The sequence below is a fragment of the Protopterus annectens genome, chromosome 8.part0, assembly GCF_019279795.1.
Source record: "Protopterus annectens isolate FY-2018-M chromosome 8.part0, PAN1.0, whole genome shotgun sequence".
NCBI lineage: Eukaryota > Metazoa > Chordata > Ceratodontiformes > Protopteridae > Protopterus > Protopterus annectens.
In genome coordinates this window covers 1,361,440,115-1,361,455,651 of record NC_056741.1, presented here as the reverse complement: position 1 = coordinate 1,361,455,651, position 15,537 = coordinate 1,361,440,115, and the positions used below count along the sequence as shown (strand labels likewise).

At 44.5% G+C, this 15,537-nt stretch overlaps 1 protein-coding gene across 2 annotated transcripts in view; it reads right to left on the bottom strand.

Moving 5' to 3' along the window:
- Positions 1 to 15,537, bottom strand: part of CENATAC (centrosomal AT-AC splicing factor) — a 484,230-nt gene that overhangs the window by 273,461 nt on the left and 195,232 nt on the right. The window lies entirely within an intron of this gene.

Genomic DNA, 15,537 nt, shown 5'->3' with positions numbered 1-15,537 from the left:
CCAGGCTGTCAGTTGTAGCTGCTCCAAACTGGTGTGCGCCAGTCGTCAGTGAGGCTGTGTGAGCAAATCCAGAGTGTGAGAAAGTCTGTGGTAACTGCTCTTCTTTTAGAGGGGAGAACCAAGATTACCTGGACGTACTGGGGGTCACCACAATTATCTTTTGCCTTTCTTTCTGAACCTTAAGAAGTACCATGTGAAGCAGTGGAAAGGGTGGAAACAAACACAGGAACATTCCTGTCCAATAGAACGAGAATGCATCTGTCCTCCAAACATGGCTGCAAGGATGTCTGGAACAGAATTTTTCTAGCTGTCTGTTTTGAATGGAGACACAGGTCTATATGCGGCATTATTCACATTGGAACTAGATCCTGGAACACCACTGCCTTAAGCTGCCACTCGTGCATCAGCCTATGATTTGCTTAGTCTGTTTGCCACAACATTTTGCTCTGATGGGATAAACAGAGTCACAGAAAGTACAGTTGTGTGCACTTACCATAAATGTAGATGTTCGAATATATTCACTGTCGCAGTCATCACACTTGAGTTATCTGCCTGAGGTAGACCTCAGTCGGCCCGAATACCAGACACTTAGTATTTCTGCGTCGGTTGCTGTCACTCCAGGTCGTCAGGGGTATAAACACAGGCAGCCGACGCCATTACATCAGTTTTTCTCGCACCAAATGTCAGGATCCCCCTAATAGGGAGCTAAGCTATGGTGGGAAAATCACCACCAGTAAAAAGTAAATACCAATACCAATACTCCTGCAAGGGGTGAGTAATATACACACAGAGGAGAGAGAGAAGGGGGCTGGAGGGAGGGAAACCAGGACTGCAACAGTGAATACACTCGAACATCTACATTTATGGTAAGTGTACACAACTGTACTATGTTCTTCATGTTTTACTGTTGCAGTCACCACACTTGGGTTGATTCCCAAAGCTGAAGAAAGGGTGGAGGCAGTCGAGAAGAGTTTGGGCTGGCTAATATGCCCTGTAGGACTGCAGTTGCAAAACCCGCCCTGGATTTGGAAAATATAGGCAGGTGGCAATGCTTGGTGAATGTGTGTACAGAACTCCAGGTAGCAGCCTCCAGAATGTCCCTGGTAGGGACTCCCCTGAGGAATACTGTAGCGGTAGAAAGTACAGTTGTGTACACTTACCATAAATGTAGATGTTCGAGTGTATTCACTGTTGCAGTCATTACATTTGGGTAATCTGCTGGCAGGTTGCCCTCAGTCAGCCTGAATAACAGAGTCTTGGGTCCTGCGTCAGTTGCTGTCTCCTCTTCCATGATGTCTGGTCGTCAGGGGTATACGGTAAGAAGACAGAGTCGAGAAGACCGACGAGACAGATGATCGACAAGGTGAAAGCCCGACAGCCGAAACACCGACATGGGCAACGTGTGAGCGCGAGTCGGTAAGTGTGCGATAGTGAGGGATTTAGCGTTAGGGAGCGGACAGGTAAGTGTGAGATAGTGTGGGATTTAGGGTTAGGACGCGGGAAAGGTGTGTGCGCGGTAGTGTCGGACTTAGGGTGCGGGTAAGGTAAGTGTGCGATGGTGACAGACTTTAGGTGTAGTGGCGGGTTAAGTGAGTTAGGGTTAAGGTTAGGGTAAGTGTGCGGTAGTGTCGGACCTTAGGGTTAGGGTTGGGGTTAGTGCATGTATAGTTGTGTGTAATGTGTAGTTTACGTTTTGTGTGTCGGTGTTAGGTTTTGTGAGTTGTTGGTGTTTTGCTGTCGTTTTGAGTGTCGGGTTTGTGGCGTGTTGGTGTTGTGATAGGGATCCATATATATATATATATATATATATATATATATATATATATATATATATATAAATATAAATATAAACAGCAATATAAGTAAATGCACTTAAGCAACATAAACTTTACCTTCATCTAAAAGCAAATACACCACAAAGGCTTTAGAATAGTGAAGGAAAGAGAAGTTATAGAAAAGGGGGATGGCCGTTTTGTGTGTCGGTGTTAGGTTTTGTGAGTTGTTGGTGTTTTGATAAATATAAATATAAATATAAATATAAATATAAATAAATGCACAACATAAACTTTACCTTCATCTAAAAGCAAATACACCACAAAGGCTTTAGAATAGTGAAGGAAAGAGAAGTTATAGAAAAGGGGGATGGCGGTGGGTAACCTGGACTGCAACAGTGAATACACTCTAACATCTACATTTATGTAAGTGTACACAACTGTACTATGTTCTTCGTGTTTCACTGTTGCAGTCATTACATTTGGGTAGAATCCCAAAGCTATGGATGGGAGGATGGCACTAAATAGCATTAGGAGCAGCTATAAGGCCCTGCAGAACTGCAGTGGCAAAGCCTGCCCTGGATTTGGAGAAGAGAGGCAAATGATAACGCTTTGTGAAGGTATGAACAGAGCTCCAAGTAGCAGTTTCTAGAATGTCTTTGGTTGGAACACCTCTGAGAAAGGCTGCTGAGGTAGAGGCAGCCCTGGTGGAGTGTGACCTGATTGCCTGGGGCACAGGCTTACCATGGTGCAAGTAGCTGAAACGAATGCAGTGGCTTATCCACTTAGAAATAGTCTGCTTTGATACAGCCTTTCCCTCTGATCATGAAGCAAATGCCACCAGTAGTTGCTCAGACTTTCTTAGAGATTTGGCCCTGTTTAAGTAGAATCTTAGTTGTCTGTGTACGTCCAATGAATGCAGAATCCGCTCCCCCTTGTTCTGCTGATTTGGGTAAAATTTTGGCAGGTGAATAGTTTTGGTTACGAGTCACACTGTATACCACCTCAGGCATAAAGGAAGGATTGGTCCTGAGAGATACCCTGTCCGGGTAAAATGTAATAAAAGGCTCCACAGCCATGGGAGCCTGTAGTTCTGAAACCCTTCTTGCTGAATTGATTGCCAAAAGGAAATCTGTTTTCCAAGATAAAAAAAATTATATCTGCAGTAACTGCTGGTTCAAAAGGTTGGAACTCCTCTGAGAAAGGCTGCTGAGGTAGAGGCCTCATCCCACCCCCACCTGAAATAAAAACAGGTAAACATTACTCAAAAACCGAAATCACTACCAGCACCTACATGACTGCATGGATCAGGCAATCCCAAACAAACTAAGACTCTCTGTACCAAGGCAAAGCGTCCAGTCTGGTGGGACCAGGCATAAACAAGCAAACAACAAAACAAAGGGAGGAAGACTACAAGAGAGAGCAAAATCTGAAAAAGGTAAAGCACCTTTGATCATTATAAGTAAAAAAAAAAAACTAAGATAAAAAAATCCTAAAAAATCTTTTTTGAGAAAAATAAGCCAAACCAAAAAAGACAAAAAAGATACCTCAAAGGCCTTCTTTAGCTATGTTAGAAGCCTCAGAGCTCCCTGTGATGTATACTCAAGTGATGAAATGATGTGAAAGAGGATTACTGCCCCATTGCACATTGCCCCCATAACAGGTTCAGTGCCTTCTCTCCAAAACCCCTCCCCTCTAAAAAGGGAGAGGACCAGAGGATTGTAGTTAGCCCAAAACCCAGGTCATGGGACCGGATGGGTGTCCCGGCTGTGTGCTCCTCGAACTCAATGAGAATTAAACCACCCCAGTTTAGGACTGTTGTTTAATATTAGCCTCACAGGATTGTGGTCCCACTTCACAAGGGCGGTGCCTCCACACCCCCTCTGGTAATTACCGTCCCATTAGCTTGATGCAAAGCTGCTGCAAAGCCATGGAAGGATCGGAACTTGCAGACTTTGGATCCAACCCAGTTTGGCTTTGTCAAAGGCAGATCATGCCTTTAAACTTGGTTGACTTTTTCGAGATCAGAACCAAGGCCATTGATGAGGAAAGGTCCATACAGCAGCCTACGCCCTCCTGGCAAGCCAACCCCTCACAACACATCCCTCAGGTATCATCAGCAAAACTCATCAGCTTGAATGTAACCCATAAGATAAGATGCAAACTGGCTAGTGACAGAACCAGGAGGGTTATGGCTACAAAAGTTTGCAATGACTGCAAAACTGGCGCCCATAGTCGAAAACACATCTCACACATCAGACAGAGACAGAAGCCCTCACAGAAACGGATAACTGGTGCCAGAGCCATGGCCTAAAGTTAAACGCCAAGAAATGCATAGTCATACCCCTTCGAAAAACAAGGTACCCCTAGCTACCATATAGGTGGCAATCCACGGACCCAGGTTGACAGTAGCCTTCGCTTGACACTCGCAGCTGGAAAGGCCCCAAAAGTTCCTCACCCGAAAAAGATAGGGGGTCTAAAAAATATATGTATGCTGCCCTGGAAAGAACTCCAGCTCTATTCAGTCTCATACCGCTTGCTCAGAACCACAAGGGCGGAGACTTAAACCTTGACACGGTTATAAATAGAACGCTGCTGAGGGACACAAATTCATCACAGAGACTCCCTTATGCTGTGGAAACAAAATCCCGTACAGTGAGAGCACTGGCCTCGCTGGCCTTGTTCAAGAGGAATCTTGACCAATGGATGGGAGATCGCAGATATAGCCCAGGGATTACTTCAGTGTCGCTGCTTGACAGAGGCACAGCAAAATAATAGGCATAGTTTTATTCAAACTAAAGGGGTGGCGAAAGCCACATAACTATGGGCTAGGCTTATAAATGCCCTTGGGCAGATAGCCTAGTATGAACCTATGAACCTATGAACCTAAAAGGAGGCGGGGTGAGTTTTTCCAGCACAAAATTGAGGTCCCATGCAGGAGTTGGTGATCTTCTGGGAGGCCTTAAATTTCTGGCCCCTCTAAGATGCTGTTTTAGCAAAGGATGAGAAAAGATGGGAGGCTCCGTGTTGTAATGAGCCGAGATGGCAGAGGTATGGATTTTTATTGAAGAATAAGATAGGCCCTTAAGCATCTCAGTTAAGTATTGTAAAATCTGAAGGATATTTGGTTTTGCTGTGTCTGTTCCTTGTGCTCGATTCCAAGCACAGAATCTCTTCCATTTATCAGCATAAGATTTTCTAGTACTGGGCCTTCTGGCTTCCAAAATGACATCCATCACAGATTTACTGAGAGGTGTTGTTTGAATAATTAAATGATCAGCCATGCTGCAAGGTTGAGAGTTTGGAGCTGTGTGTGCAGAATTTGATTGTTCTGCTGTGACAGTAGATGAGGTATTTGAGGCAAGTACCAAGGAGGGAGTTGAGACATATTCCTTATAATTGGGTACCAGTGCTGGCAAGGCCAGTCCGGAGCAATTAGGATCATTTTTGTTTTTTCCTGTCTGACCTTTAGTAAGACCTTGGAGAGAAGAGGCAGATAGGGAAAGGCATAGACTGACAGGTTTTTCCAATTGAAGGATAGGGCATCCACTTTCCATGCTTGTCTGTGATAAGTCCTTCTGCAGAATTTGTCCAGTTGATAACTTTGGGGAGAGGCAAATAGATCTATGTCTAGGCTCCCCCATTTCTGTGTTACCATGCTGAAGATTTGTGGATCCAGTTTCCACTCCTGTGGGTCCATAAGATTTCTGCTTAGGTCGTCTGTCAGAGTATTTTGTTTTCCTGGCAGGAACTGAGCTTGAAGATGTACTTGGCAAGTCAAGGCTGTGCTCCACAATGCCATGGCTAGTCTGCAAAGGGGGTAGGAATGTGTACCCCCCTGCTTGTTTATGTACCACATAACCATGGTGTTGTCCGTCTTTATCAGTAGTTGTCCTGGATGAAGTAAGTCCTTGAAGGCTGTCAGAGCATTCTGAACAGCTAGCATATTTTTCTGGTTGATATGCAGATGCATTTCTTTTGGGCTCCATATGCCCTGAATGCATCTCCCTGCCAGGTGGGCCCCCCCAAGCATAGTCTGATGCGTCTGTAGTTAGGGTTTGGGTGGCAGGGGGTAGAGTGAATGACAGTCCCTTGTTTTGGTGACATGTCTCTGCCCACCAAAGAAACTCCTGTTGTAGGCAAAGAATGAGAGGAATCATTGTTTCCAGACTGTGACAATGTTGACTCCATAAACTTTTTAGGTACCGTTGAAGTTTCCTCATATGCAGTCTTGCATATGGAATTAGTAGAATGCAGGATGCCATGAACTGCAAAGCCTGCAGAATTTGTCTTGCAGATAACTGGGTTTTTGTTGCCATCTGTTTGAAGTATGTAGTCAGTTGCCTTTGTTTGTCGAGCGTAAGGTAAGCCATCTGGGCAGTTGTATTCAAGCTTGCACCCAGGAATATAATTTTTTGAGAGGGTACCAGTTGTGATTTATTTTCGTTTATTGTGTACCCTAGGCATGTTAGAAACCTTTTTACAAATGCCAGATGTTGAAGAAGAATGTCCTTGTTCTCCACTTGAATGAGACAGTCATCCAGGTAAGGATGAATTTGTATGCTTCTTTGTCTGCAAAATACAATTACTGGTGCCAGGCACTTTGTAAAGACCCTGGGCGCAGTAGATAAGCCAAAGGGCAGTGCAGAGAATTGGTAATGCATAAAACCTGCCTTGAAGCAGAGGTATCTTTAGTATGATTCCCTTATTGGGATATGCAGGTATGCCTCTTTTAAGTCTAGAGTCACTAACCAAGCGTTCCTGCCCAGTATAGGCAGTAGCTGTTGTAAAGTCACCATCTTGAATTTTGGAATGTCCAGGAACTTGTTCAAAATCGATAAGTCCAGTATTGGACACCAGGCATCGTCTTTTCTGGGTACCAGGAACAGTCTTGAATAAAAACCTTGTCATTTTTCCTGTTCTGGTACTGGCTGAATAGCCCCCATATCCATGAGGGACGTACCTTGTTTGAGCCTCTGCCCATTGATTTTGTGGCAGATCTGGCCAACCGTTTGGAATTGGCAAAGTATGGAAATGAAATATGTACCCCTGGGATACTATGTTTAATACCCACTTGTCCTGGGTAATTAACTGCCAATTTTGAGCATGAAGTGCTAACTTTCCACCCAAGGGGGCTGCCAAAAGATAAGTGCTTGGTGATGGTACAGGGAAGTCATTGGAGACTGCTTACTGTAGGGTTTTGCTTTGTTTCCTCCAGATTTGGAGGTGGAGGCACCCCATTGCTTTGACCTGCAAGAACCCTGTGATTCGTATCTAGAGCCTTGTGAGCGCCTGGATTTGCCTTGGGAGGCTCTGCTGGACACAGGAAAGGACCAATTTTTAGTAGGCCAGTGCCTACTGAATCTGGGTGGCTGCACTTGTAAGAAATCATTTACAGTTTGCATAGATTTAGCCTCGTCTTCCATTTACTTTAAAACCTCTTCTGCCTTATTACCAAACAGAGTATCATGGGAGCATTCAACAATTTAGCTTTAACATGATCAGGCAAATTTTGCTCCTTGAGCCAGGGATGCCTTCTAATCACAGATCCAGTAACTGCAGTCCTGCAGGAGGCCTCCAAAGACTCAAAACCACATTGCAAAGTATGCTTTCCAACCTGTTCTGCTGCATGCAATAATTCCTGTAATTCCTTATTTTCCACACAATCAGAAATCAACATCATTTTCTGTTTCAATAAGCCCATAACATGCTGTTGATATTTTAGCATATGAAACTGGCAGTTTAAGGCCCTAAATGCCAAGGTTGCAGATGTATAAACCTTCTTTCCCCATCTATTCAGCGCCCTGGAGTCTCTATCAGAGGGGGTAGGATTTTTGGCTGTAGAGGCTTTTACGCCTTTGGGACCCTGTGAGATAGTTTCAGGATCAGCAGCATGATTTTTGAATAGAAATTTTTGGGAGTCAGGAACCCTGTAATATCTGTCTGGCTTACTAGGAGCCGGAGGTAGGGAATCAGGAGCCATGCTTGATTCCGAAAACACATCAACAATGTCTAATACAGGAGGTATAGCCAAAGGCCTATGCTGAGGAAGAAGGAAAACCCCAAGCCTCTTTTTAGATTCAGAGAAATCATGACTCTCCCAATGAAAATGTTCCCTTAAAGTATGCAAGGTTTCTCCAAAAGAATAATCCTCAGGAGGAGATGCAGATGGGATAGATTCTTCTGCATCTGAATCCTCATAGGGTGGTATAGAAAATTCCTGATCAAAAAGGAATCAGAAGAAATAGAAACCTGATCTGAAGATTCATAATCAGTGTCTTGTCTAGGCCTCTTAGCAGGGGGGGGGTTGGGAACCCCTGATCAAGGTAATTAAGTCCTCAGCCATTTTGATTATCTGTTTTTTTAGGCATAGGGGCCTGAGCATGTGGCTCATGCGTCGGTTTTTTAGACTTAGAAGATGCTTTTGATCTTGTTTTTGAAGCTGACATTGGTTTTATATAAAAATGTTGAGGCCTGAAAACACCCTCAGAAGCTGGTGCCTGCTCAGCGGCTCCGGACCCATCCAAGGGAGAGACATCCGCGGGTTCAATACTCTGAGAATCTCATGGCATACCAGACTCCGCATGGGTTTCGGTAGAGGCCTGCGACTCAAAAGTAGCAGGTATCAGGGGCTGCGAAAGTGCCTCACTGAGTACCGGCGAACTGGCGACTGGCTTAAGAGAAGCTTCATCATCAGTTTTGGACCTCAACGGTCTGTCTGTCTTTTTCTTTGCGTTTTTTGTAACTCTGGCAGTCTGATTGCTAACCGACGACATTTCAGGGTAATTAAATCTGGATCCAAAATATTTTGAAGCAAAAATATACTGACACTTAATACTGCGTTGGTTAAATCTAGCACAAAACCGACAGCAAGGCACGTTATGATCTGGGCCTAGGCAAGGAATACAGTACAAATGAAAATCCTTATGAGGTATTTGCTTCCCACAAGTAATGCAATTATTAACTTTTACTGATATCGGTAAGGAGCAAGAAAAGGTTTCCCCAACGGGGTACTTAGCTTTAGTTGAAGACTTCGGTTCTGAAACTCGAATGCGAAAATTTCAGGAGTTGGCCGACCGACACTTGCGAACTGCTTCTGCTTCGGGCACCACACGGCAAGAAAGACTGAATAAAATGGCATCGGCTGCATGTTTTATACCCCTGACAACCTGACGTCATGGAAGAGGAGACAGCAACCGATGCAGGACCCAAGACTTTGTTATTCAGGCCGACTGAGGGCAACCTGCCAGCAGATTACCCAAATGTAATGACTGCAACAGCGAAACACGAAGAACATGTTGCCCTAGTGGAATGTGTTCGGACCCCCTGAGTGGTTGGTTTCCCATGGTGTTTGTAGCAGAAATGGATGTGTGCTATCCATTTGGAAACTGTCTGTTTTGAAATGGCCTTGCCCTCTGCCCATGGTGCAAAACTGAGTAATAACTGGTTAGATTTCCTGAAGGGCTTAGTCCTATCCAGGTAGAATCTGAGCTGTCTGTGTACATCCAAGGAGTGCAGGATCCTTTCCCCTTTATTTTGAGGATTAGGGAAGAAGGTAGGCAAATGAATAGATTGGTTGAGAGCCACACTGGACACCACTTTACGCATAAAAGGATTAGTCCTGAGGGAGACCCTGTCAGCATGAAAAATAATGAAGGGTTCCACAGCCATAAGTGCTTGTAGCTCAGACACTCTTCTAGCTGAAATGATGGCCAGGAGCAATGCTGTTTTCCAAGAGAGGAATTTTAACTCTGCAGGCTCGAAAGGGGGTAGTGTGAGCTTTTCCAGTACAAAGTTAAGGTCCCAAGCAGGGGTGGGTGCTCTCCTTGGTGGCCTTAAGTTGTTTGCCCCTCTCAGGAACTGTTTGATGAGAGAAGAGGGATGGCTTAGAGTTGTAATGAGCAGAGATGGCAGAGGGATGGATCTTAATGGAGGAGATGGATCGGCCTCTGTGGAGTAGATCTGCTAAGTAATCCAGGATTAGAGGTAGGCAGGGCAGAGTTGTGTCTTCTCCTTTAGATTGAATCCAGGAGCAATACCTTTTCCACTTATCGGCATAGGATTTCCTTGTACTGGGTCTTCTGGCTTCAAGAATAACGTCCAGCACCTGCTTGCTTAGGTTGGTCACTGGGGGAGAATTCAAGCAATAAGCCAGGCTGCAAGATTCAGGGTTTGCAGGTGTGGATGCAAGATCTGTCCCCCCCTGCTAAGTGAGCAGGGTCGGGGTCTGGGGTAGGTATCAGGGTGGCACTGACAAGCTGCGCAGTAGTGGGTACCAGTGCTGGCATGGCCAATCCGGGGCAATCAGGATTGTCCTTGGTATGTCCTGTCTTATCTTGAGCAATATTCTTGAGAGAAGGGACAGAGGGGGAAATGCATAGATTGAGAGGTTTACCCACTGGAAGGATAGGGCATCCACTTTCCAGGTCCTGCTGTGAGGTGTCCTGGTGCAGAATTTGCTGAGCTGGTGATTGCAGAAGGCGGCAAAGAGATCCACCTCTGGGGTCCCCCATTTCTGAATCAGAAGGCTGAAGGTGCAGGGATCTAACTGCCACTCGTGTGGGTCTCTGAGATTTCTGCTCAAGTCGAGTGCCACTGAGTTTTGTTTGCCTGGCAGGAATTGAGCTTGCAGATGGACCTGCATGCCCAAGGCAGTGTTCCACAGGGCCATGGCTAGCCTGCAGAATGGGTAAGAGTGGGCTGCCCCCTGCTTGTTGATGTACCACATAACTGTGGTGTTGTCTGTTTTTATTTGCAGGGGTCCTGGTGAGAGTAGGGATCTGAAAGCTGTTCGAGCATGCTGAACAGCTAGCATCTCTTTTTGGTTGATGCGCAGATGAATTGTACTTGGGCTCCAGTGGCCCTGAATGCACTTGTCCCCCAGGTGTGCCCTCCAGGCATAGTCTGATGCGTCTGTGGTTACGGTCTGGGCGGCATGGGGTTGAGTAAAGAGAAGTCCCTTGTTAGGGTTGCATGCTGCTGCCCACCAAAGAAACACAGTCTTTAGACAAGGTATGATAGGAATGACAGTTTCCAGGTCCTGAGAATGTTGGCACCAAAGACTTTTTAATTACCATTGAAGTTTCCTCATATGTAGTCTGGCATATGGAATTAGTAGGATGCATGAGGCCTGCAGGAATTTCCTTGCGGATAGCTGGGTTCTGATGGCTATTTGAGTGAAGTAGTCTGTCAGACAGGCTTGTTTTTCAGGAGTAAGGAATGCCATCTGGGATACTGTGTCCAAGCTTGCTCCCAGGAATACCATCTTTTGACTGGGGACTAGTTTTGATTTCTTTTCATTGATGGTGTACCCCAGGGAGGTTAGAAGGTTTTTTTTACAAATGTCAGGTGCTGCAACAGCATTTCCTGGCTGTCTGCCTGAATCAGGCAGTCGTCCAAGTACGCATACATTTGAATTTTTCTCTGTCTGCAGTAGGCAATGGCTGGAGCCAGGCATTTTATGAATACTCTGGGAGCAGTGGATAAGCCAAAAGGAAGTGCAGAGAACTGATAATGCATAGATCCTGCCCTGAAGCGTAGATATTTCCTGCATGAGTCCCTGACAAGGATGTATAGATAGGCTTCTTTCAAGTCTAGGGTGGCTAACCCGGCATCTTTGGCCAGCATGGGAAGAAGCTGCTGCAGGGTGAGCATTTTGAATTTTGGTACCACCAGGAAGGTGTTTAGAATGGAAAGATCTAGGATTGGGTGCAAAGTGCCCTCTTTTCTGGGTACCAGGAAAAGTCTGGAATAGAACCCTTGACCTATCTTTCCCGCAGGAACAGGTTTAATTGCCCTTATGGAGAGCAGGGATTGAACTTGGTTTTGTGCCTCTGCCCACTGGTTTGGAGGAAGGTCTGGGAACCCTTTTGGGGTTGGCAGTGAGTGGAAGTAAAATTTGTACCCCTGGGATAGAATGTTGAGGACCCATCAGTCTTTGGTGATGGAAGTCCAGTTTTTTGCATGATGGGCAGGTTTTCCTCCTAGGGGCATGAGCAATTGGGCAGAGGTGGGGAGTGGAGTTGAGAAGTCATTGTGAATCCTTTCCATAAGGGGATGGGTTAGCACTCCCTGTTTTTGAAGAGAAGGCACTCCATTCCTTAGATCTCTGCATACCCTGAGACTGTAGTCTGGGGGGTCTGTTTCCCCTGGGTGTAGTTTGAGATGGCCTTGAGGGGGCATGAAAGGACCAATGTTTTGAGGGACAATGCCTACTGAATCTAGGAGGCTGTACTTCCAAGAAATCTTTGACTGTCTGCATAGATTTAGCTTTTTCTTCCATCTTTTTAAGAACCTCTTCTGTTCTGGTGCCAAACAGATTGTCCTTGTTCAAAGGAGCATCTAGTAATTTTGATTTGACATGGTCTAGCAAGGTCTGCTCCCTAAGCCAAGTATGCCTTCTCAGTACAGAACCAGTGACTGCTGCCCTGCAAGATGCTTCTAGGGCGTCAAAGCCACATTGCAAAGAATGCTTGCTGACTTGGCTTGCAGAATGCATAAGCTCTTGTAATTCTTTATTTTCTGCACAGTCTGTAAAGGTAGCTATTTTTTGCTCAATAAGTTCCATAATATGTTGTTGGTACTTCAGCATGTGAAACTGGCAATTCAAAGCCCTAATGGCGAAAGTTGAAGAGGTGTATACTTTCTTACCCCATCTGTCTAAAGCTCTGGAATCCTTTTCTGAAGGGGTGGGATTCTTAGCTGTAGTTGCTTTGATACCTTTAGGCCCCTGGGAGATGACCTCTAGGTCAGCAGTAGGATTTTTTAACAGGAATTTGTGAGAGTCAGGAACTCTGTACTACTGGTCTGATTTCCTGGAAGCAGGGGGTAAAGTATCAGAAGTTAAACTGGATTCCATAAAGACATCATTCACAACAACTGTACCTGTGTACTATGTATGTATTCTACCTACGTTCCAAAGTTCAGCCGTACACCACAAATCTATTACTTACCTTTATTTTTAAAATTAATATTTTTTTGATTGTTCTCTCCACTGTAACTGTTTGTGCCACATACCACTGTAAAAACATGTTTCTTGTAATTTGTGTGTATACTGATCATGTCTAAATAACTAAAATGTGTCTGTAATTTTTCTTTGTGGAGCTTTTCTCCCCGGGCCTCTGCTGAAAAAGGGCCTTTTCGGCTCAGACACCCCCGGTTAACAAATGTAAAATAAATAACTAAATCCAGAACTGGGGGTATTGCTAAAGGCCTATGTTGTGGCAAATCTAGACATTCTCTGAGTCTCTTTTTGGACTGAGGATAGTCTTGGCATTCCCAGTGGAAATGCTCTCAAAGTATGTAAGGTTTCACCAAAAGAAAAATCCTCTGGAGGAGAAGCAGAGGGAATGGATTCCTCTGCATCTGAATCCTCATAAGCAGATAAAGGCATGTCTTCATAATCAGATACCTCAGAGTCGTCTGACTCTTGGCCTGTTAAGGCTGCTGGAAACAGGTCTCTATTTCTCTTAGCAGGTGAAGGCTGACTTCCCCTAATCAGCATAATAAGGTGTTCTGCCATTTTAAGCATTTGATGTTGTGGCAAGGAAGCAGGTGCTTGAGTTTGGGTCATCGTTTTTTTAGGTGTAGCGTGTACTCTTGGCCTTAGAAACTCAGCAGTTTTGGACAGAACTGAAGACGTGAAATAAGTCGTCGGTTTGTGTCGAATATCGGTAGTGTGTTGAACTTCCTCAGAAACTGGTGCCTGCTCAGCTGCTCCAGACCCATCCAAGGTAGGGACATCCACAGGTTCCATATTCGAAGAAGAGATTCGCGGCATACCAAACTCCGAACGGGTCTTGGTAGAGGCCTGCAAATCCACTGAAGCGGGCATCAGGGGCTGCGAAAGCGCCTCAATGAGTACCGATGAACTGGCGACTAGCTTAACGGAAGCATCGTCGGCAGTTTTGGACCTGTGTGATCTGTCTCTGTCTTTATCCTTACGTTTTTTCGGAAGATCAGTAGTCGGATGGCTTACCAAAGCCATTTCGGAATATGGAGAATGAAAGTATTTAGCGACAATAAGGGCCAGACGATGACTAGTTCGGGCATTGAACAAGGCATAAAACCAACAGCGAGGTACGTCATGGTCTGGGCCTAAACAGGTGACGCAGTAAAAATGGAAATCTCGGTGTGGTATTTGCTTTCCAAAGCAAGACAATTGTTAATTTTTTCTGATATCAGTTAGAGCAAGAAAAAAGGATCCCCAACAGGTACTTAGCTTTAGAAGACTTCAGGGTAATTCAATTTGGAAACGAACACACAGGTAGCGGCCGACCGGCACTTATGCGAACTGCTTCTGCTTTGGATTCCTTGGCAAGAAAGAGTGATGTAATGGCGTCGGCTGCCTGTTTTTATACCCCTGACGACTTTACGTCAGTCCTGGAGTGACAGCAACCGACGCAGAAATACTAAGTCTCTGGTATTCGGGCTGACTGAGAGCTACCTGCAGGCAGATAACCCAAGTGTGATGACTGCAACAGTGAAACACGAAGGACATCATTGTATAGCCAGCTCCAAGGCCATCATTGCCAACAGGCACAGAGGATATGACCTTGTACTCCTTTGTTTGTTGAGGTACCACATCATTGTGGTGTTGTCTGTAACCACAAGAGGAGGGCCCAGAGTCCACAGGGGTGAAGGACTTTCAAGGTAAGCATAACAGCAAACATTGCAAAAACCTGGATACAGTCTCTGCTCAGATCAAAAAAGTCACTCAAGTAAGGAAAGATGTGAATACCAAAAGTCTGACTGTGAACCACTACCAGGGCAAGGCATTTGGTAAACATTCGAGGTGCAGTGGATAGCAAAAAAAGCAATGCAGATAGTGTGAACCAAAACAAATCAAGACATTTGTTAAAGTATGGTAAAAACAAGTCCTGCTGACCACAAAGCTGTGTTCAACCACGAACTAAATGAAATGAACAAAACTGTAGAACACATGACCACAACAAACCAATAAAAAGCAAATAGCAAAGAGCAGTATATTATATCCAAACAGACTTTTATTCAAACACAGGTGAGTGCTTTCATAATAAAATTGCTTCTTCACATCATACAAAAAAACAGTAATATCTCAGATATTTAAAATACAATCAGTTACAGATCTACCAATAAAAGCATGCAGATACAACAGCAATAAAAATTTTAAAGGCACAGCTTTCTTTTAAGACAGAAACCATAGAGGGCTATTGGCATAAAGGCACACATAGCAAGATAACTATTTAAAAAGCTTTCTTTCTTTCAAAACTGGCTTAAGAGGTACTGATTCATTCAAGCCTGCACCTCTATGTGCTGACCCATCTTAATTCTTTCTCTTCTGTGACATATCACCCAACCTAAAACTTTCGTAGATTACTTCTACTGCCATAAACATGAACCAATGGTTAGTACATTTCTATAGAATGTGTTTAGCTAGGGAACTATAACTATGCACAATAATAATGGTCTCTAATTCGTTCCTTAAGTCGCCTATTATCAAATTATCAACACATAGAGGTGCAGGCTTGAATGAATCAGTACGTCTTAAGCCAGTTTTGAACGAAAGCTTTTTAAATACGTGTCTTGCTGTGTGCACCTGTCTGTCTTAAAATAAAGCTGTGCCTTTAAAATTTTTATGGCTATTGTATCTGCAAGTTTTTTATTGGTAGATATTCAATTGACTGTATTTTAAATATCTGAGATGTTGCTTTTTTTTTGTATGGTCTGAAGAAGCGATTTTATTGTGAAAGCGCTCACCTGTATTCAAATAAAAGTCTGTCTGGAT